Genomic DNA, 22,573 nt, shown 5'->3' on the forward strand with positions numbered 1-22,573 from the left:
CAAGTGCCTTCAAACTGCTAATTTCAGAGCACTATGCTAAACTCCAATAACCTAAGATAGTTTAAAGTATAACGTAATGTTTATGATAAAATAACATATTTTTATACCAGATATTCAATTATTTCAAAAGTGGTTTGAGTTTCTGAGCAAAAAAAAAAAATGACTCCAGTGACCTATTGATATTTTGGTTTCTTGAAATGTTAATTTGTTGTTCAGTCACTCAGTCGTGTCCAACTCTTTGTGATCCCATGGACTGCAGCACACCAAATTTCCCTGTCTTTTGCCATCTCCCTGAGTTTGCTCAAACTCACATCCATCGAGTCAGTGATGCCATCCAATCATCTCATCTTCTGTCATCCCCTTCTCCTCCTGCCTTCAATCTTTCCCACCTCAGTGTCTTTTCCAATGAGTCAGGTATTTTCCAATGAGTCGTCTCTTTGCATTAGGTGGACAAAGTATTGGAGCTTCAGGTTGATTTCCTTTAGGACTGAATGGTTTCATCTCCTTGCTTTCCAAGGGACTCTCAAGTGTCTTCCACTACAGTTCAAAAGCATCAATTCTTTGGTGCTCAGCCTTCTTTATGGTCCAACTCTCACATCTGTATATAACTACTGGAAAAACCATAGATTTGGCTATATACACCTTTGTTGCCAAAGTGATATCTCTGCTTTTTAATATGTTGTCAAGGTTTGTCATAGCTTTTCTTCCAAGGAGTGAGTGTCTTTTAATATTATGGCTGCAGTCACTATCTGCAGTGATTTTGGAGCCCAAGAAAATAAATTCTGTCACTGTTTCCATTGTTTCTCCATCTATTTGCCGTGAAGTGATGGGACCAGATGCCATGAACTTAGTTTTTTGCATGTTGAGTTTTAAACCAGCTATAAAGTGGATTTTGATGGGAAGAAATTGAAAAATTCTGGGCAATCCATATTGCATAAAGTTCTTTTATATTAATCTCTACTATGCTAATTTTCTTACATAATATCTAAAAGGGTAGTGCCATATACTGGATTTTCCAAAAATACTTACATCAGAATCTTTTTTAAAGAGGAACTTCTTGATGATTCCATGGTCATGGATTGTTCTCTGGGAAATACTGGATTAGAACATTTTAAATCTTCTGGAAAATGGAACTGAAGCCAGTTTTGGATTAATACCAATTTTTAGTCAAAACATGAAATAATCCCCACATAGACTGCTGAGTTTATTTTATTCACGATGCCTACTTATCTTACAAATAATAAGTTTTAGAGCTTATTCATGTCAAAAATCAGAATACAAGGACAATATTGTTAGTTATTTAAAAAATGGAGTATCAGAATTTTATATCAAATTGCTAGAATTTAAAGACTCCTTCTGCTTTTGGCAAATTTTAAGATTTTTTTGTTTGTTCATTTTTTTTGTTTTGTTTTTTAAATTTTATTTTATTTTTAAACTTTACATAATTGTATTAGTTTTGCCAAATATCAAAATGAATCCGCCACAGGTATACATGTGTTCCCCATCCTGAACCCTCCTCCCTCCTCCCTCCCCATTCCATCTCTCTGGGTCGTCCCAGTGCACCAGCCCCAAGCATCCAGTATCGTGCATCGAACCTGGACTGGCAACTCGTTTCATACATGATATTTTACATGTTTCAATGCCATTCTCCCAAATCTTCCCACCCTCTCCCTCTCTCACAGAGTCCATAAGACTGTTCTATACATCAGTGTCTCTTTTGCTGTCTCGTACACAGGGTTATTGTTACCATCTTTCTAAATTCCATATATATGCGTTAGTATACTGTATTGGTGTTTTTCTTTCTGGCTTACTTCACTCTGTATAATAGGCTCCAGTTTCATCCACCTCATTAGAACTGTTCGTTTTGTTTTGATGACCCAATGGTTTTTGAAATATATGAAAGACTCAAATGTTCATATTTTTCTACATATTCAGGGATCAGGGGTTTTTTAGTTTGCAGGATCTTTTGAGATTAAGATCTTCCATTTCTTCTGTAAATTTTACATGATATGATCCCATATGAAGGCCAGTAACCTGTTAAAGCACCATTAGAATACTGAAATAGTGGCATGATAAATAGATCTTACACAAATAGCTTTACCTTTTATAATGCGGATTTTTCCAAGGAAAATGATACCTGTACTGCCTACTTAATAGGGTTGTCAGAAAATCAAAATGAAAATAATACACTGTGTGTAAAAGTCTTTTATAAATTGCAAAGCAGTCTACAAAGACCAGAGAATTCAATAATGATAATGATCATGAGTCCTAATTGTACCTGATGATTTCTGAAAGATATAACAGTTCATAAGCTAACAAAAGCAAAACATTCATTCAAACACAGATTTGTCAAGGCAAATGTTTACTTCAAAACATAATTCATTTTGAAAAAATACTAGAAGAGATAAATAAATGTTGATATTGATTTTAAGCACTTTCTAAATATTTAGAGATCAGCTCTTTAAAAAGCTATGAAAGTGAAAATAATTAAGTGTGGTAATTTTTGTTTTGAAGTGGTTAGTTTTTGACTATTTTTCTTCTTGCAACATTGGAAGAGCACACATACCTATTAATATATTTTTTTAAGTTACTGTGTTGTTCAAGGGAGAGTTATTTTAAGTGAAAGTCTCCGAGGCAGTGAAAAAATATACTGAAAGTGCCTCAATGATCAGAATGTTTTCTTCTTGGAAAAGTTATACAGTAATTTTTAAAGATACAGGTCAGAAAGTGTCTTTGCTTTCAATTTTGATTTTTATATACTCCCAGATGCTTCAACAACATTTGGGTCTCTACGGAAATAGTTAAGGAAAGAAAATGTAAACCCAGCAAACATGTAGTTCTTTTTGGCCCCATAGGAAGGCCATACTGTTATTACATTACTGAATAATATATTTTTAGGTTAACACAAATCACACAGAAATCTAGTTTAAACACAATTAATACATTTTTTAATTTTAAAAAAAGTAAAATGTAATTGTACTTTCTGGTGCTAAATTCAAGCAAAAACAAAGGGAAAGGCAAAGAAAATTCATCTAATATCCGATTTTACTTTATCTAAAATATTTATAATTACCACTTTGATATAAAATCCTGAACATGTTGCTCTACCATGTGAGAAGAGATTTTCTTTAGAAAAATGGGATCATGTCATGTATAAACTTTCATAAGCTTTTGGTACTTAATGTTTTTTGTGGACATCATAATTGCAGATCATAATATTTCATACTTTCATGGTATTCCATTGAAATTAATATCATAATTTTTAGCCTGTTACAATTATATGACTTTTTTTTAGTTTATTTGTTTTCCTAGTGTAAAACCTATGATGACAAAATATTTTAAATTAACATTTAAATATTGACATTAGACAATTTTTTTTTAATTTTATTTTATTTTTAAACTTTACATAATTGTATTAGTTTTGCCAAATATCAAAATGAATCCACCACAGGTATACATGTGTTCCCCATCCTGAACCCTCCTCCCTCCTCCCTCCCCATTCCATCCTTCTGGGTCGTCCCAGTGCACCAGCCCCAAGCATCCAGTATCGTGCATCGAACCTGGACTGGCAACTCGTTTCATACATGATATTTTACATGTTTCAATGCCATTCTCCCAAATCTTCCCACCTTCTCCCTCTCCCACAGAGTCCATAAGACTGTTCTATACATCAGTGTCTCTTTTGCTGTCTCGTACACAGGGTTATTGTTACCATCTTTCTAAATTCCATATATATGCGTTAGTATACTGTATTGGTGTTTTTCTTTCTGGCTTACTTCACTCTGTATAATAGGCTCCAGTTTCATCCACCTCATTAGAACTGATTCAAATGTATTCTTTTTAATGGCTGAGTAATACTCCATTGTGTATATGTACCACAGCTTTCTTATCCATTCATCTGCTGATAGACATCTAGGTTGCTTCCATGTCCTGGCTATTATAAACAGTGCTGCGATGAACTAACCCTAACCCTAATTGTTTATTAAGATTCAATTAGATATGTAATTGTTATACTTAGTCAAAATTAGCACTCCTAAAATTTTATACATATGGCTAGATCTCCTTTGGAAAAATGGCCATTTTCTCAACAAAACTATATGAAAATGCCCTTTTCCCATATTCTTATTATGATTAAGGTGTTAACAAATATGTTTTTCCCTTACCCAACCTGATGGATAAAATGTGATGTCACATTATTTCAGTCTGTATTTACATATTAGTAATGAGGTCAAGGCTTCCCTAATAGCACAGTTGGTGAATAATCCACATGCAATGCAGGAGACCTTGGTTATCTTCCTGGGTTGGGAAGATGCACTGGAGAAGGGATAGGCTACCCACTCCACTAGTCTTGACCTTCCCTTGTGGCTCAGCTGGTAAAGAATCTGCCCAGAATGTGGGAGACCTGGGTTGGGTCCCTGGGTTGGGACCCTCTGTTGGGAAGATCCCCTGGAGAAGGGAATGGCTAACCAATTCAGTATTCTGGCCTGGAGAATGCCCCTGTAGAGTCCATGGGGTTGCAAAGAGTCCGACATAACTGAGTGACTTTGGCAATGAGGTCAAACATTTTTCCATATCTATATTGGCCTTTCATTTTCCCTTTGTGCAATTTGCTGATTTTTCTTTCTCCCTTTTGCATATAATTTGCTCATAACTTTTAAATTAGTATTAACACTTCATTTTAAAGATACTTTCTCATTTATCTGCATTTTTCTATTCTTGTAGATAATTGTCTTTGTGTGTGATGCATCATTACAAGTAAATACCTGTTTTTTCCCAATGTATTTTATTGAAGTATATTGAAGTTTTGATTTACAATATTGTGTTAATTTCTACTGTATAGCAAAGTGATTCAGTTATACATATATATACATTCTGTTTCATATTCTTTTCCATTATTATTTATCACAGAATATTGAATTTAGTTCCTTGTACTGTGCAGTATGACTTTGTTGTTTATACATTCTCTATCTAATGGTTTGCATCTGCTAATCCCAAACTCCCAATCCATCCCTCCTCTAACCCCTACCCTTTTGGCAATCACCAGTCTGTTCTCTGTGAGTCAGTTTCTCTCTCATAGATGTTTATTTTGTCATATTTTAGATTCTATGTATAAGTGATATCATATGACATTTGGCTTTCTCTCTTTGACTTACTTTACTTAGTATAATAATCTCTAGGACCAACCATGTTATTGAAAATGGCATTATTTCATTCTTTTTATGGCTGAGTAATATTCCAATGTATATATATACCACATCTTCTTTACCCATCCATCTGTTGAGGGACACTTAGGTGTTTCCATGTCTTGGCTATTATAAATATCTCTTATACTCTGAAAATGAGAGCGGAGCTTATGGGCATGAGATCTGGGCCTTCCAAAAACAGCCTGACCCACTGATGTGAGATCTTCATAAGCATGCCTTATCTGTGGCTCTTTAATGGTTGGCCTCAGATAAGAGCAGTCATGCCCATGTTTGGCTGAGGGTTTCCTCCTACCCTCCTTACATCAGAGTTCATTGTGATGCTTGCTCCACAGCCACTTTTTGCTCCCTCTGCAATCCTGTTATTTCCAGGGCAGACCTAGAAACCTGCATTTAGTTGCTAGGTGTTTCTTACATATGGTCAATTTTGAGACCCCTGATTTCATTAATACTTGAACATTCAGTTCAGTTCAGTTCAGTCACTCAGTCATGTCCGACTCTTTGCAACCCCATGAATCACAACACGCCAGGCCTCCCTGTCCATCACCAACTCCCGGAGTTCACTCAAACTCATGTTCATCGAGTCGGTGATGCCATGCAGCCATCTCATCCTCTGTCATCCCCTTCTCCTCCTGCCCCCAATCCCTCCCAGCATCAGAGTCTTTTCCAATGAGTCAACTCTTCGCATGAGGTGGCCAAAGTACTGGAGTTTCAGCTTTAGCATCATTCCTTCCAAAGAACACCCAGGACTGATCTCCTTTAGAATGGACTGGTTGGATCTCCTTGCAGTCCAAGGGACTCTCCAGAGTCTTCTCCAACACCACAGTTCAAAAGCATCAATTCTTCGACGCTCAGCTTTCTTCACAGTCCAAATCTCACATCCATACATGACCACTGGAAAAACCGTAACCTTGACTAGATGGACCTTTGTTGGCAAAGTAATGTCTCTGCTTTTCAATATGCTATCTAGGTTGGTCATAACTTTTCTTTAATCCCTGTGTATATTCAGGACATCATTATAAAAAAAGCTATTGATGTTATTTTTTTATCTTTTATCTTACATTTTCAATACTTTAAGAAGCTTAGTAACTCAGTGAGTGATATCATTTTGTTCGATGAGAACTGCATATAACCTTTTTTCCTTTGGTCACTATGGCTTCCACTTTGTCCAAAGTTAAAATTAATGCTCAGTTTAGAAATATTGCATTGATTTACATTTCTGGTATAATTATCTATACCAGAAATATGTTACATGACATTATAGCCTTTAACCTTATCATAATTCTTCTATTGCATTTCTGTCATTTATTATAAACTACCAGAAATCATTTGGAAACTAGGAAGGAAAAATAATGAATGTGTATTCAAGTAAGCTAATGTAACAACAGTAGAATGTGATCTTCTCTTGCTAGCTGCACTTAAGGCCTCCAAGGCTGAGAATAATACAGTAAATGCCAGATTATTATGTACATAATAACTAAAAATTTTGAGTCCTTATTACATTTGAGTAACTGTACTAACACTTTTATGTTTATTGATCCTCTACCCTATTGGGTTGTGTGTGTGTGTGTTAGTTGCTTAGTCATGCCCGACTCTTTACAACCCCATAGACTATAGGCCCACCAGGCTCCTCTCTCCATAGAATTCTCCAGGCAAGAATACTGGAGTGAGTTGCCATTTCCTTCTCTTGGGTTAGGTAAAATGCTACTACCTATTAGTATCTCCATTCATATATTAGGAGTTTAAGAACTTAATTAAGTTTATTTAGCAGGTTGATGGCAGAGCCAGGGTTTGTACCCAGGTTGCCTGGCTCCAGAACAATGCTCTTAGCTACCAAACCAAACTAGCTCCCTTCTATCCTGAGAGATAATGAAATCAGTGGCATCAGCCTGCAAAGAAAAAAGATGAATTTGGCAAGATGTAGAGGTTCCTACCACTAACAGTGAGAATGTATTTGAAGAAAAATCATTATTCCCTTCATCCCCTCCTGGAAAAACTGTGTATTCTTCCCCTCTCCCCTTAAATAAGAAACAGGTTTCAAGGGAACCTATTGGAGACTTTATTATAGTGATTAGTGTTGATCCTTAACAAGAGAACTTACCAACTAAAATGGTTTGTCTGGCCATAGAGTATAAGTAGGTGAGGGGGCCTTTATACCTGGGGCAACATGAGGGACTTAACCTTGGGAAGATGTAGGTGGTCCATCTGCCATTGTGAAGGGACATATCCCAGGAGGTTGATCAAAGCAGAAAGACCTGGGAGAGCAGTGAGCAGCTGAAGTAGAACAAAGCAGATTTCTGGGAAAGGCGTTGACCACATAAAGGAAATTTCAGTACAGACGACCATGAAAAATGTGTAGCCCACTGCTTGGCACAAAGTAGAATTCAAGCATGGTTGTATTTTCCCTTTAGAAATAGGGCATTTTCTTACTGAAGAAACACATTTGAGAAAAGTTATGTCAAGTTTTCCAGTATTTTAGAAACTTTAGGACTAAGTTTTATGAAATCTTTTTATTAGCCCAAACTATTAAAAAACTCATAGTTTTGAAGAACTGTTTCATCAACTACTCTTAAGCTGACTCATTTCTATTTTCCATTTTGTTTTTGTTGGCCAAAGGGCTTGTTTGGGTTTTTCTGTACCACATTAGGAAAAAACAAATTTCTTGGCCGTCCCAACATATGCAAACACATCTCACAAGCTTCTCCTTCTTTGGATTGTGATGATCCTGGTACCAAAGCCAGACATGGTATGGCTTTGGATTCCTGTCTATTGTTCTTACAAAGGTTAGAGGTAAGTTCATATATTTGCAAAGAGCTTTGATTTAAGAGAACATAGAACTAAAATTTAATTTATGCAACACTTTTTAGAGAATTAGGTGAAAGAAACTTAATATCTAAATCTGCTTTGTTCTAATTTAAAAGATAATCACAGTATCTTCACTGTGGGAGGTCTCTCAGTAAACAGGGATTTAAATTTAGCATAATTTATTTGAAAAATAGAAAGGCTGCCAAAATGATCCACACATTAAGTTATTTCAGTTTTACAGGACACATATTAATTAGTGAGAGTAATAAAATATTGCCAGCCTCCATAGGCAGCCGTCATCACTACTGAGACCCAGACAAGATGAAAAGATCCATTATACATAACATGGACAAATGTTGATTAAAGGTCGACTTCAGAACTGCCCTACCTGTGTCTGAAGGTTGTAATCACAGAGGACTTGGGAAGAAAATGCTCAGAAAACAGCAAAAGCTTCAAGGAAGAGTCATCTGATGAAGGGGAAAAGATGGGAAAATTTAACAGAAAATGTCAGAGGAAATTGCTTGGTAAGAGCTCTACTTACGTATGACTCTTAAGAAAATTGTCTTCTTAGGAAATTGTAAGTTCTCAAAATGTCTTAAATAAGAAATGGATGTAACTAAGCATCCTATAGATCAAGCTTAGTATTTTCAGACTGTAGAGAAATTGTTTCTACATAGCGCCCCATTCTTCAGAGAAAGACTCAGGATTTGCCTGAGTTTGGGCTGTAAAGTAGTTTCAGAGAGACACTTGATTTCCATTCAAGTTGGGTAACACAAAAATTGAGATAAGACCTCATCAACATTTGTTTGAGTAATATATATGATAATTACACAATTTTGAATGAGATAACCTGGTACAGTACTATATAGGTAAGGTGATATTGTGTATATGTATTGAGTATTTGTTAAAATGAACTTAATACTGTACTCTGGATAGGAAGGATAAAGAAACCCTAAAATGAAAGTTGCACAGTCATGTCTGACTCTGCGATCCCATGGACTATCGAGTCCATGGAATTCTCCAGGCCAGAATACTGGAGTGGGTAGCCTTTGCCTTCTCTAGGGGATCTTCCCAACCCAGGGATCAAACCCAGGTCTCCCACATTGCAGGCAGATGCTTTAGCAGCTGAGCCACCAGGGAAGCCCAAGAATACCGGAATGGGTAGCCTATCCCTTCTCCAGGGAATCTTCCTGACCCAGGAACTAAATTGGGCTCTCCTGCATCAAAGGCAGATTCTTTACCAGCTGAGCTACCAAGGAAGCCCTAAAGAACTCCTAGCTTTCTACTTACCTGAAGGCTCTTAGGGAGAAAAAAAGCAACATACATGAGAAAAATTAAAAAATATATATATAATGTATTGTGCAATTAAGTACTGTGTTATGGAACATAGGATTATGACACTTCAGAAAAAAACTAATGCAAAGAGACTGAAAGGATGTTCTGGAAAAGGAAGAACTTGAACTGGAGCTTGGAAAATGTATAAGTGACAAAAATTCAGAGATTGAAAGGAAGGCTATTTCAAGAAAGAAATATAGCAGCCAAAAAGTTCAAGAAAAGGAGAGGCAAGGAGATTGAACTAGGGAACCAGTGTAGCATAGTAACTAAGAACAACCTCTGGAGCCAGGTTTATCTGGATTTGAGTCCCAACAGGTGTAACCTTAGACATTATATGGTCATTCTGTGTCATACTTTGCTTGTCAGTAAAATAGCACTTCCATTTTAAGGGATTATTTTGAGCACTAATGGGTTTATACATGTAAAACACTTATATTAGGACTATCAAAAAAACAATCAACAAATGTTAGTTATTACTTTTGTTATTGTTGTTGTGCACTGTTACAATATGTGATTTTCATGGCTAGAGAGAAACTGAAATACGTAACAACAGGAAATACCCCTTGTTACAGTCTGGTGGACCCTGTGCTCAATAGTTTGCCTGCATTTTCTCTTGTATTCCCAGCCACCACCCCCTGGATAAGGAAGCATAATTCTTCTCACTTTACAGATAAAGGGTCTAATAATTAGAGAAGCACTTTTTTTTCCTCAAAAATTCTGTAGCTAATAGAGAACAGCCAAGAGTTTGAACTCAGGTCTTTTGGTCTTCACCCTGATGTTTTAAATTAATGCATTGCTAAGTTGCTCCAGTCGTGTCCGACTCTGTGTGACCCCATAGATGGCAGCCCACCAGGCTCCCCAGTCCCTGGGATTCTCCAGGCAAGAACACTGGAGTGGGTTGCCATTTCCTTCTGCAATGCATGAAAGTGAAAAGTGAAAGGGAAGTCGCTCAGTCATGTGGAACTCTTAGCGACCCCATGGACTGCAGCCCACCAGGCTCCTCCACCCATGGGATTTTCCAGGCAAGAGTACTGGAGTGGGTTGCCACTGCCTTCTCCTAATTAATGCATTACCTTGCTTTAACTTAAATCTTAAAGAGCACTGAGATTTTGGCAAGGGATCAGACAGAAGCGTGCTAGATGAATTCAGTGCAGAAAACAGTCCAAAGTCAAACACCAGCCAGGTAGCCATTGGTGCCAGTGGCAGTACTCTAGGTAAGGTGAGGTGAATGAACTAAGATGGTGTCACTGAGGGAGACCTCCCTGGTGGCTCATACAGTAAAGCGTCTGTCTATAATGCGGGAGACCTGGGTTCCATCCCTGGGTCGGGAAGATCCCCTGGAGAAGGAAATGGCAACCCACTCCAGTACTCTTGCCTAGAAAATCCCATGGACGGAAGAGCCTGGTGTCACTGAGACTGAGAAAGCAGAACCAGGGCACTAGATTCCTTCAGCAGGAAAAAAAGTGGATAGGATGTTTTTCTGGGACTTGAACATAAGAGATAGTGACTCTTGGTTATGGAGTCCAAAAGACCAGGAGAATGGTGGCTTCTGAAGGGCTGGCATGGAGAGTGGTACCATACCTTACACATAAGCCCAGAGCTATGGAGCCTGTCATTCATCTCCTTATTTTTTATGATGCTAGCTGGACCCATCCTCCTTGTCTTCATGAGATTTGACATTAACTCTCCTGTTAACCTGTGTTACATTTTACTAACCCCTCAGGGGCTCTTGTTGACATGACATTCTCTGAGCTGCTTGCTATACAAAAGTCACTTACAGAAGGACAAAGTATTGTCTGGAAGAGACAGGCAATATTAACTCCTAATGCAGTTGAGTTCTCTGTTTTGTAGCCTTGGACCCTTTATGAGCAAGGGGTAGAAATATACATCAGGGCTAATGCACTTCAGCAATATAAGAGGTTTCTACAAGAAAAATGCTGCTAACAGTAAATGTTTTGTATAAAGTAAAGATAAATCATAATGGAGTGGTAATTTGAGTTAATACTGTACCTCTCCTTGGGGAACTCCCAAGTGCTCAAAAGACACCATCTCATTACTACTTTGAGTACCTCTGAGAAATATGTAAAAAGCATCATTTTCTCCAATTTTTATATAAGGACCTAAGTCACAGGGAATTGTGACTTCTGTGTACTAACAGTCACAATAAAGTGACTTTTTAGTACATAGAAGTGGATTATTTATTTCATGGAAAGGATTGTTTCAATGAATTGGTTTAGTGTCTCATGAAATTAGTCACTCAATTTAAGGGGGAAAAAACACAATTAATGTTCTCTGTAGAAATCAATAAGCCAGAAAAAAACCTCTTTACCTATTTCAATATGTATTTTGGCAACACTTTGTGGACTTGTTTGAATTTAATAAATAAAACTAAGTACAGAATAATTCTGTGTCTATTAGAATAACTAACCATGTAGTTATTTGAAAGTTCTTAGTGAGAAAGATGAAATTTTTAAGAGAAAATGTGTGAAATATGAGGCTTCTGGGCAAATGTGTGACAAGAATGGAGCTGCCATTTTCTGGGCTTCATTGTCTCAGGCCAGCTCTGCTCAGTGACAAATTGACATCCCCACCAGAGCGTGATCTTTGCACCCAGAAGTGACAATGAAGAATGACAGATCACTTCCTTGGAGTTTCTAAGGAAATTGCAGTGACATCCACTAACTCATTTAGGTGTGCTGCTCAATGGAATACCTACCACTCACTGCTCAGGAGGAGCATCTGCCCTACTGCTCTCTGCACATTGTTCCCACAACTGCCCCCATCACTCCAGCTCACCTCAGGTATATAGATTCAGGAATCACTCAAGTCAGTTCTGAAAGATTCTAATGCTTGTCACCTTTGGTGGTCTTTTGGGGTAACTTCTGTATAAAGCAGTTACGGTCATTATGCTCGATCTTTATTCCTAGAGATAATATTTCCTATTTCCTTTGCTATTAATTGTATGTATTGCTAAATATCCTGTTCTGTTAACCCACTTTAACTGCTAATTATAGCCTTCTCTGTGGATGCAGATCTCTGGCTAATTAAAATTTGTTATTTTTAAACAATTCTATCTCCTTGGCCTTTTTCCTTGAGATACGTAGGTTTAGTTGCTCAGTCGTATTCAACTCTTTGTGACCCCATGGACTGTAGCTGGCCACGCTCCTCTCTCCATGGGATTCTCAGCCAAGAATACTGGAGTGGGTTGCCATTCCCTTCTCCAGGGGATCTACCCAACCCCAGGGACTGAACCTGGATCTTCTGCTTTGCAGGCAGACTCTTTACCAACTGAGTCGCCAGGGATGCTACAAGAAGATTAAAAAGAAAGTGTTTATTTCTTGATGGTGATAAAACCATTCAGATTTACTATTTCTTCTGGAGACAATTTGAATGGATTCTTATAAGAATTTGTTCATTGCTTCTAAGTTTCCATATGTATAAAGTTTTTTCCTTTATGTATATATATCTCAATAGTAGGGAAGCAGTATTTGTATTATAAAACCTACATTGATGATCTGTTAAATCACTCAATATGAACCCTTTTTCTCAGCTACAAAATTATTAGAAAACACTAATTGTATTTGGTTATTAATTACTGATTGCTGCTGCTGCTAAGTCGCTTCAGTCGTGTCCAACTCTATGTGACTCCATAGATGGCAGCCCATCAGGCTCCCCCGTCCTGGGATCTCCAGGCAAGAACACTGGAGTGGGTTGCCATTTCCTTCTCCAATGCATGAAAGTGGAAAGTGAAAAGAGAAAATGAAGTCGCTCAGTCGTGTCCGACTCTTTGCGACCCCATGGATGGTAGCCCACCAGGCTCCGCGATCCATGGGATTTTCCAGGCAAGAGTACTGGAGTGGGCTGCCATTGCCTTCTCCGTAATTACTGATTAGAAAACAATAATTTTATTTGCCAATTATAAAGTTAATGAGGACTGAATTGAAATGCTTATCACCTTTCTTTTTCATGTCTGACCTCCAGTAGAAATCTACAAGTGTTAAACCCTAAGTTATTTTTTCTGATTCAAAAAACCTGAGAAAGTTGGGCATTCTCGGGTACATATTTACATGAGGTATGAAGCCATATGTAAGCCAAGAAAGTAGCTTACATATTCACTGCTCTTGGATATTTTCCAAATGTTTCAAAAACTTTCTGTGCAACTGTCTTCTCTAAGCCAGTGGTGCCTCTGTTCCTCCTTTACTCCACCTAAGCAGCTCTTTATAGTCACATTTTCTTCTGCTTGTATCAGAGTTTAATTTGATTTGCCACATTTTGACTTTGAAAAGGTATAGCTGAATAACATTTGCTTTATCTCATGTAGCTATTTCCCATCAGGACTCCTATCATAAAGGTCTTTGTTGGCTGTAAATTCTTTATCTGTACAAGCCATTAGATATGTTGATATGCTCATATCTTCCTTGTACTTTCTTCCTTGTACTTACACATACCCCATGTGATGCACAGGGAGAGTATTCAGATGAAGGCTTTTTCTGAGCTCATTGTTATCTTACTCCTACTATCAGACTTGATTTTAATATTTTTAATATATTTTTGTTCTGAAAAATAGTATTACAAATCTATATACTTTTGACATCTTTCTACATATTCTTGTCTGACAGGTAACACGAACGTGCCTCTTACCACCTTACATGTGTTTACCCCTAGAGAGAAGACAAGACTGGTGACTTAGATGTTCTAAAATACATTTGAAACTGGCATAAATTAACAGAATGTGAAGCTATCATTTAGCTTAATATTCTGTAGTGATAGATTATATCGCAGTAAAGAGAAAACTGAGAAATATCAACTGCATTTTTGTATTGGAATTATTTTTTAACTTTGGAAAGTAGTTTGAAATTTATGAGCTTGGCACTTACTTGTGGCGTGCTGATGTCATGTCCTAAAATGATAACAATATAAGCAGCAGATTTTATGTAGAACAAGATGATTTTTTAACATAACTGCTAGGATTCCAAATACTCTTCATTTGTTTTTCCACTGAAGAAGAAATAAACCCAGGCATTTTTGATATTTCCTTTAGGTAAGGGTACTTTGACCTTTTTTGTATTTTGTGTGGCCTGGTTAATATTTTGCTAAAAGAGTACTTAACCACATTTGTTTCACCAGGTAGGAATGGTATTTTCTTGTGTTTGTCTTTGTACTATTTTTCATTATGATTAAAAAAAAAACACACATAGAATAATTTTTAACTTTTTAATACCTTTAAATTTTTTGTATAAATTTTAGTCTCTCTGTACCCAAGAGAGATTATGCACTCTAATCTATTATGCATTCTTAACCCATTCTTTTTTACTTTATTGTGAATATAACATGAGAACTAGTCTCTTAATTTTTAAGTGTACATTAGTGTTGTTGATTATCAGCACAATGGTTATACAGCAGATCTCTAGAATTTACTCATCATACATAACTGAAATTTTATGCCCACTGATTAGTAACTCCCTATTTCCACCTTCCCCTAGCCTCTTTTAATTTGTGTGTGTGTGTGTGTGTGTGTGTGCGTGTGTGTATAAGTATACACACACGCACACACACACATATATATTTACTTATTTGTCTGCACTGGGACTTAGTTGCAGCACACAGGATCTTTGATCTTCTTTGCAGCAACTAAAGCTACTCTAGCCTCTTGAAATCACCATTTCATTCTGATTCTATGAATTTGACTATTTTAGATACCCTATATAATGGGAGGACTTCTCTGGTGGCTCAGATGGTAAAGAATCTGTCTGCAGTGCAGGATACCTGGGTTCAATTCCTGGGTTGGGAAGATCCCCTGGAGAAGGGAATGGCAACCTCAGTACTCTTGCCTGGAGAATTCCCATGGACAGAGGAGCCTGGTGGACTAAAGTCCATGGGGTCACAAAGAGTTGGACATAACTAAGTAATTAACAGTTTCACTTTTATTTCTTCATATGAGGGGAATCAAAGATTTAAATAAAAGTGTTTTTCTTTCTGTGGGCTTATTTCACTTAACATAATATCCTTAAAATTCATTCATGTTGTTGCATATTGCAGAATTCTCTTTTTTTCTAAGACCCAAGAAGAATATCCAACTATATATATATACCATATTTTCTTTATCCATGTATCTGTTGATAGACATTTATGTTGTTTCTGTATCTTAGCTAAAATGAATAATGCTATAATGAACATGTCAATGCATATATTTATTCAAGATCCTGATTTCAATTATTCTGGATAAATACCAGAAGTAGAATTGCTGGATCATATAATAATTCCATTTTTAACTTTTTGAAGAACTTTCATGCTGCTTTCCAGAATGAATGTGCATTTTGCATTCCCACCAACATTGTTCATGTTTCAATTTCTCCACATCCTCACCAGCACCAGTTGCCCTTTTTTTTTTTTTTGATACTTGCATGTAATATTTTTGAAGGTGCAATTAAGTAACGCTAAGTTCATTCACATTGTTGTACAGTCATTACAACTCATTTCCAAAACTTTATCATCATCATCCCAAACTGAAATGAAAAGTGAAAGTGTTAGTCACTCAGTTGTGTACGACCCTTTGAAACCCATGGACTGTAGCCCGCCAGGCTTCTCTGTCCATGGGAATTCTCTAGGCAAGAATACTGGAGTGGGCTGCCATTCTCTTCTCCAGGGCATCTTCCTAATCCAGGGATCACACCTAGGTCTCTTGCATTGAAGGCAGATTTTTACCGTCTGAGCGACCAGGGAATCACGAATCTCAAGCTGAAATGATATACCAACAAATAATAATTTCTAATCCACCCTGCCTCCAGATTCTGGTAATTACTATTCTATCTTATGTCTGTATCAATTTGACTATGTAGATAGCTCATTTCAGTGAAATCATGCAATATTTGTCATTTTGTCTGACTTCTTTTGCTTGTCATGCTTTCAAGGGTCATGTGTGTTGTAGCATGTATCAGAATTTAATTCCTTCTTAAGCCTGAATAATATTACTTGTATGTATATATTAATTTTGTTCATTTATTCATAAGTAAACATTTGGGTTGCATCCACCTTTTGGGCTATTGTGAAAAATGAAGCAATGAAAATGGTTATACAAATGTCTGTTCAAGTGTCAGCCTTTAAAACCATCAGATTTTGATTTAAAGAGTGGTTTATACCTTGTAAAACAATTAGAATCCTAAACAAAATAACAAATTCTGATCACTTTGGTATATTAATCGATTCATTCCATAAACATATACTTATTTCCCACTGTGGGCCAGATCCGCTGTTCCATGTTAGTGAGCAAGGGTGACAAATACAATGTACTTCCTTGCCTAGGTTACCTGGAGTCATTTGTTACAATGGATTCTGGTTCAGTGTACTAACCCAGAGGATAAATCCTCTCTTTTTTTTTTTTAAATTTTCAGTTAGTTCTGTAAATCTTAGTTTAGGAAAGTAAAAAAAAAAAAAAATCTGTTCCTTAATCTTCTAAATTTAAAGTCACAAAAATTAGACATATTTTCTATTTACTTCCTGAATTCTGTGCTGCATTAGCCATTCTCAAAAAGTTTTTGGCATGATACCAAAATGAACTGGGATCTTCAGCATGCTCTGAATCAGTGTCCAAATAAAGAGAACATTGAGGTTCCAAATGACATATAAACTCATTATCTTCCAACAGGGAAGCATTAAACGATCATCCCCTAGACACATTTTTACCATCAGTTCAGTTCAGTTCAGTTGCTCAGTCTTGTCTGACACTTTGCAACCCTATGAATTGCAGCACACCAGGCTTCCTTGTCCATCACTAACTCCTGGAGTTCACTCAAACTCACGTCCATCGAGTCGGTGATGCCATCCAGCCATCTCATCCTCTGTCGTCCACTTTTCCTCCTGCCCCCAATTCCTCCCAGCATGAGAGACTTTTCCAATGAGTCAACTCTTTGCATAGGGGGCCAAAATACTGGAGTTTAAGCTTTAACATCATTCCTTCCAAAGAAATCCCAGGGCTGATCTCCTTTAGAATGGACTGGTTGGATCTCTTTGCAGTCCAAGGGACTCTCCAGAGTCTTCTCCAACACCACAGTACAAAAGCATCAATTGTTCAGCGCTCAGCTTTCTTCACAGTCCAACTCTCACATCCATACATGACCACTGGAAAAACCATAGCCTGGACTAGACGGACCTTTGTTGGCAAAGTAATGTCTCTGCTTTTCAATATGCTATCTAGGTTGGTCAATAACTTTTCTTCCAAGGAGTAAGCGTCTTTTAATTTCATGGCTGCAGTCACCATCTGCAGTGATTTTGGAGCCCCAAAAAACAAAGTCTGACACTGTTTCCACTGTTTTCCCATCTATTTCCCATGAAGTGATTCGACCAGATGCCATGATCTTCGTTTTCTGAATGTTGAGCTTTAAGCCAACTTTTTCACTCTCCACTTTCACTTTCATCAAGAGGCTTTTGAGTTCCTCTTCACTTTCTGCCATAAGGATGGTGTCATCTGCATATCTGAGGTTATTGATATTTCTCCCAGCAATCTTGATTCCAGCTTGTGCTTCTTCCAGCCCAGCGTTTCTCATGATGAACTCTGCATGTAAGTTAAATAAGCAGGGTGATAGTATACAGCCTTGACGTACTCCTTTTCCTATTTGGAACCAGTCTGTTGTTCCATGTCCAGTTCTAACTGTTGCTTCCTGACCTACATATAGGTTTCTCAAGAGGCAGGTCAGGTGGTCTGGTATTCCCATCTCTTTCAGAATTTTCCACAGTTTATTGTGATCCACACAGTTAAAGGCTTTGGCATAGTCAATAAAGCAGAAATAGATGTTTTTCTGTAACTCTCTTGCTTTTTCTATGATCCAGAGGATGTTGGCAATTTGATCTCTGGTTCCTCTGCCTTTTCTAAAACCAGCTTGAACATCTGGAAGTTCACTGTTCACGTATTGCTGAAGCCTGGCTTGTAGAATTTTGAGCATTACTTTACTAGCATGCGAGATGAGATAGATACAGATGTTCTATTTTTGCCATTCTATTTTCTATGGTAAAAATAGAACATCTGTAAACATCAGTACATGGTCAAAGATATTGATGGGATCCACTTTTTTGTAAATTTAAACATGACTCAAAAGAAGATAGAAAAAAATCAATGAACATTTATCAATAATGAGACAAAAAAATGACCTTATAATATTAGCCCATTTTGTAGGATGCAATAATGTACCCATGAAACTCCAGAATTACTTATAAATATATTAGGATATGACATTTATCTAAATGTGGGGATAATGAACATGGCAATAGAAAGTGCCAATCAAGAATTTCTAAGAGCGCTTGTATTGAAATTATGGACCTATAAATTGTGTTAAATTTAAAATCCAACAGTGAGCTTAATTGACAATCTGGAGGTAGTTTTCCCATAGATGTCTTGTAGGCATATGGAAATAAAGTCATTTAGACATTAACAGACAATAATTTTTTCTTCCTAATATCTTCCATATAAGTATACAGTTCTCAAATTTGTACACCTTGAAGTATTTCAGAAGTAATTCCTGCACATGTTTTAAACTAAGGAAATCAGAATAGCAAAGATAACTGTAATTGGGACAAACATGTATTCTGTGGCTCAGATGAACCAGGATAAAATGAACTGTGTGTAAATTAAAAGTGTTAAAGATAAGTCACATCCTGAAAATGTTGATACATGAACATGTAAAATGTAAAGAAATCCATGACCAAAATGTGATTCTACAAGTAGTCCTAAAAGAAATTTTATCATGTTTTAGGCAGACCATGTATATGCTTCCATCCTCTGACCAATCACCAGCTGAATCTCTAACCCAGACATTGGGGAGCAAAGACCATTTTCATTGGTTTAATTATCAATTGTAGAATGATAATGGTTCCATTTCTCATCTTGCACCTGTGTTTGTTTTCCCATTAGCAAATATTAGCAGGTGATATAAAAATGATCTAATATTCATGAGGGAAAAGGTCAAAATAATTGTCATGTTGAATTAAACAGCATTTTTTTTGGTTCTTGAATGTAGTAACTAACACTTAATATGATTTGCATACATATAATGAGAGGAAATATACCACAGAGAGGAAGTGTTCAGGAGTGTGGCTGACATGAGTTCATACTGCAGCTCTGCTCCTTTCAATACCTATCAGCTCGGTTGCTCAGTTGTGTGTGACTCTTTGCGACCCCATGAATTGCAGCACGCCAGGCCTCCCTGTCCATCACCAACTCCTGGAGATCACTCAAACTCATGTCCATCGAGTCATGATGCCATGCAGCCATCTCATCCTTTGTCGTCCCCTTCTCCTCCTGCCCCCAATCCCTCCCAGCATCAGAGTCTATTCCAATGAGTCAACTCTTTGCATGAGGTGGCCAAAGTATTGGAGTTTCAGCTTTAGCATTGGTCCTTCCAAAGAAGGACTGATCTCCTTTAGAATGGACTGGTTGGATCTCCTTGCAGTCCAAGGGACTCTCCAGAGTCTTCTCCAACACCACAGTACAAAAGCATCAATTCTTAAGTGCTCGGCTTTCTTCACAGTCCAACTCTCACATCCGTACATGACCACTGGGAAAAGCATAGCCTTGACTAGATGGACTTTTGTTGGCAAAGTAATGTCTCTGCTTTTCAATATGCTATCTAGGTTGGTCATAACTTTCCTTCCAAGGAGTAAGTGTCTTTTAATTTCATGGCTGCAATCACCATCTGCAGTGATTTTGGAGCCCAAAAAAGTAAAGTCTGACACTGTTTCCACTGTTTCCCCATCTATTTCCCATGAAGTGATTCGACCAGATGCCATGATCTTCATTTTCTGAATGTTGAGCTTTAAGCCAACTTTTTCACTCTCCTCTTTCACTTTCATCAAGAGGCTTTTGAGTTCCTCTTCACTTTCTGCCATAAGGGTGGTGTCATCTGCATATCTGACGTTACTGATATTTCTCCCAGCAATCTTGATTCCAGCTTGTGCTTCTTCCAGCCCAGCGTTTCTCATAATGTACTCTGCATATAAGTTAAATAGGCAGAGTGACAATATACAGCCTTGATGTATACCTTTTCCTATTCAATACCTATAACCTTGAACAAATCACTTAACCTCTGTAAATTGGCATTTTCCAAGCTTTCAAGTAGGATGTAATGTCTATATCAGAGGATTTTATAAATGGTTAGTTAAACTACTTCTTGTAAAATACATAGCAGGGCACCTCACAGATAGTACTTTTTCAACAAATTGTTAGTTATTTTACTGATTGATTATAATTCAGTTGTATTAGTTGCTTGTAAAAGTTTTCCCAGCATTCATAGTATAAGTAAATGGCTTCCAGATACTTCTAGCATACAAACCGCAAATATGAGTATAGGAGCAAGAAAGAGAAAAGAAATAGGCAAGATGCTCATTTTCTTGTAAAATTCAATCTTTTACTTTTAACTCTGTCTACTATAAACAAAGAAAAATGAGGATTATATTACTGAAGCAATTCCAAAATAATTTTATCTATTTTATAATATTAGTATCAGTATCTTGCTGAGTAAAATAAAAACTAATTTGGAAATTAAATCAGTATTTTCTCTAAAGAAATCAAAAGAAGTTGATTTACCTACTCACCCACATTTCCAACATCTGCTATTGAAATGCAGAAACTCAAGAGGTTTGTGAATAGAACTTTTGATAATCACATAACACAGGCCATTTTGTCAGATAGAAAATACTTAGCAGAATCTAATAAATTATGTGGCATTGACTGCATCTGCTCAATAATCCCTTATGTGAACTCACTTCAGTTGTTTTCTATTCTCTGAAAAATATATATATATGTATATATATATTTTTTAATTTAAGTTTCACTCCCTTTCTCTCTATTGCTGCCTTTAAAAAAAAGGAACAAGCCAGCCATAAACAATCGAGTCGATGGATGCCTATGAGAATTATGTTGCTCTTTCTAAGTCACTCCCAGGGCTTCTTTAGAAACTGAGTTTCTGTCCTGGAGACTTAGGCTGATTTTCTGCTTCTGACTTCTTATCCTGTCACTTAATAGAAGAAGGCACGAGAAGGTTACCACTGAGCTGAAATTGAAGTCAGAGCCACTGACCCTACTGCATGAACCTTTCATTTTGTTCCCCGGGATGGGTCATATCTTATTTGTCCATTGTAAAATTTTAGTGTCTTTTCACTGAATTCCCATTCAGTATTTTAAATCAATTTCCCAAGGGCTTCCTAGGAAAACATGTACAAAAGAACAGAATTTGAACTGCCAGTCATGAACTTACCTGTCTTATCTTTGCTAGTGTGATCCATTCTAAATAAAGTTACAAAAGCTTGATCAAGAATTTCAATCATATATATATAATTATACAAATTGTATACAATTATACAATATATACAAAGTTGTCATTCCATTCAAGGTAATTATAGTTACCTGGTGTTAACTAGTACTGTTAATAAATTAACAAGGGAATTATTATTTTGTTTCTTTGTAAATGATATGTAGTGAGTGAATATACAGAGGTGGTAATTTTTGTCTTCTCAACTATTGTAAAAATGGTAAGGCACTTTTCAAATCTTAATGTCAAAATAGTCATTATCTAAAACCTGAGATAAGAGTTTTATCACTTAACATGTAGTGAGAAAAATCCTGAATTCTATTTTCATTGTAAGTGCTTAATCTTAGAGATTCCATCCTTCTGAAAACTCATGCAATCCCAGCCCACAAACTGTAGACCCCTTTTTGAAACACATCCTGGCAGGAGCCAAGGGTTTATTCAGGAGTTTTCAACATCATATGAAGTCAGCACTGATGTTTATCTACTAAATACCACTTCAAAACATCCATTGTTGACAACTGGACCAGATTTGGCTCCATTATGAATGGTCTATATCTGTGCCAGAATGATTATTAAATATTTTGAATATGGTAGGTCGCTGTCTCTCTGGAAAACCTGATTCAGTGATTATGTGGTAGGGCCCAGGGAGCTACAAATGTATATGCAAATGCATTCTTATTGAGAAAATCTAGGAAACACAGGAAAACTAGAGAAGCACACAGCTAGGAATCTGTTGGCCTGACCTGTAATCCCACTTTTTGCAAAAGTTAAATCTCTGCTATTAGGTTACATAACTTAATGTCTCTGTATCTCACTTTATCTGTAAAGTGTGAGGATTTTAAGATTGTTTAAAAGATATAAGAGCTATAGAGGTCATAGATCCTTCTAATAGCTCTTTCATTTCTAAAGTGATATTTCTATGTTGAGTCATTG

At 36.9% G+C, this 22,573-nt stretch overlaps 1 protein-coding gene across 2 annotated transcripts in view; it reads left to right on the forward strand.

Moving 5' to 3' along the window:
• Positions 1-22,573, forward strand: part of ZNF804B (zinc finger protein 804B) — a 284,775-nt gene that overhangs the window by 106,512 nt on the left and 155,690 nt on the right. The window lies entirely within an intron of this gene.

The sequence above is a fragment of the Bubalus kerabau genome, chromosome 8 (genome assembly GCF_029407905.1).
Source record: "Bubalus kerabau isolate K-KA32 ecotype Philippines breed swamp buffalo chromosome 8, PCC_UOA_SB_1v2, whole genome shotgun sequence".
Lineage (NCBI taxonomy): Eukaryota > Metazoa > Chordata > Mammalia > Artiodactyla > Bovidae > Bubalus > Bubalus kerabau.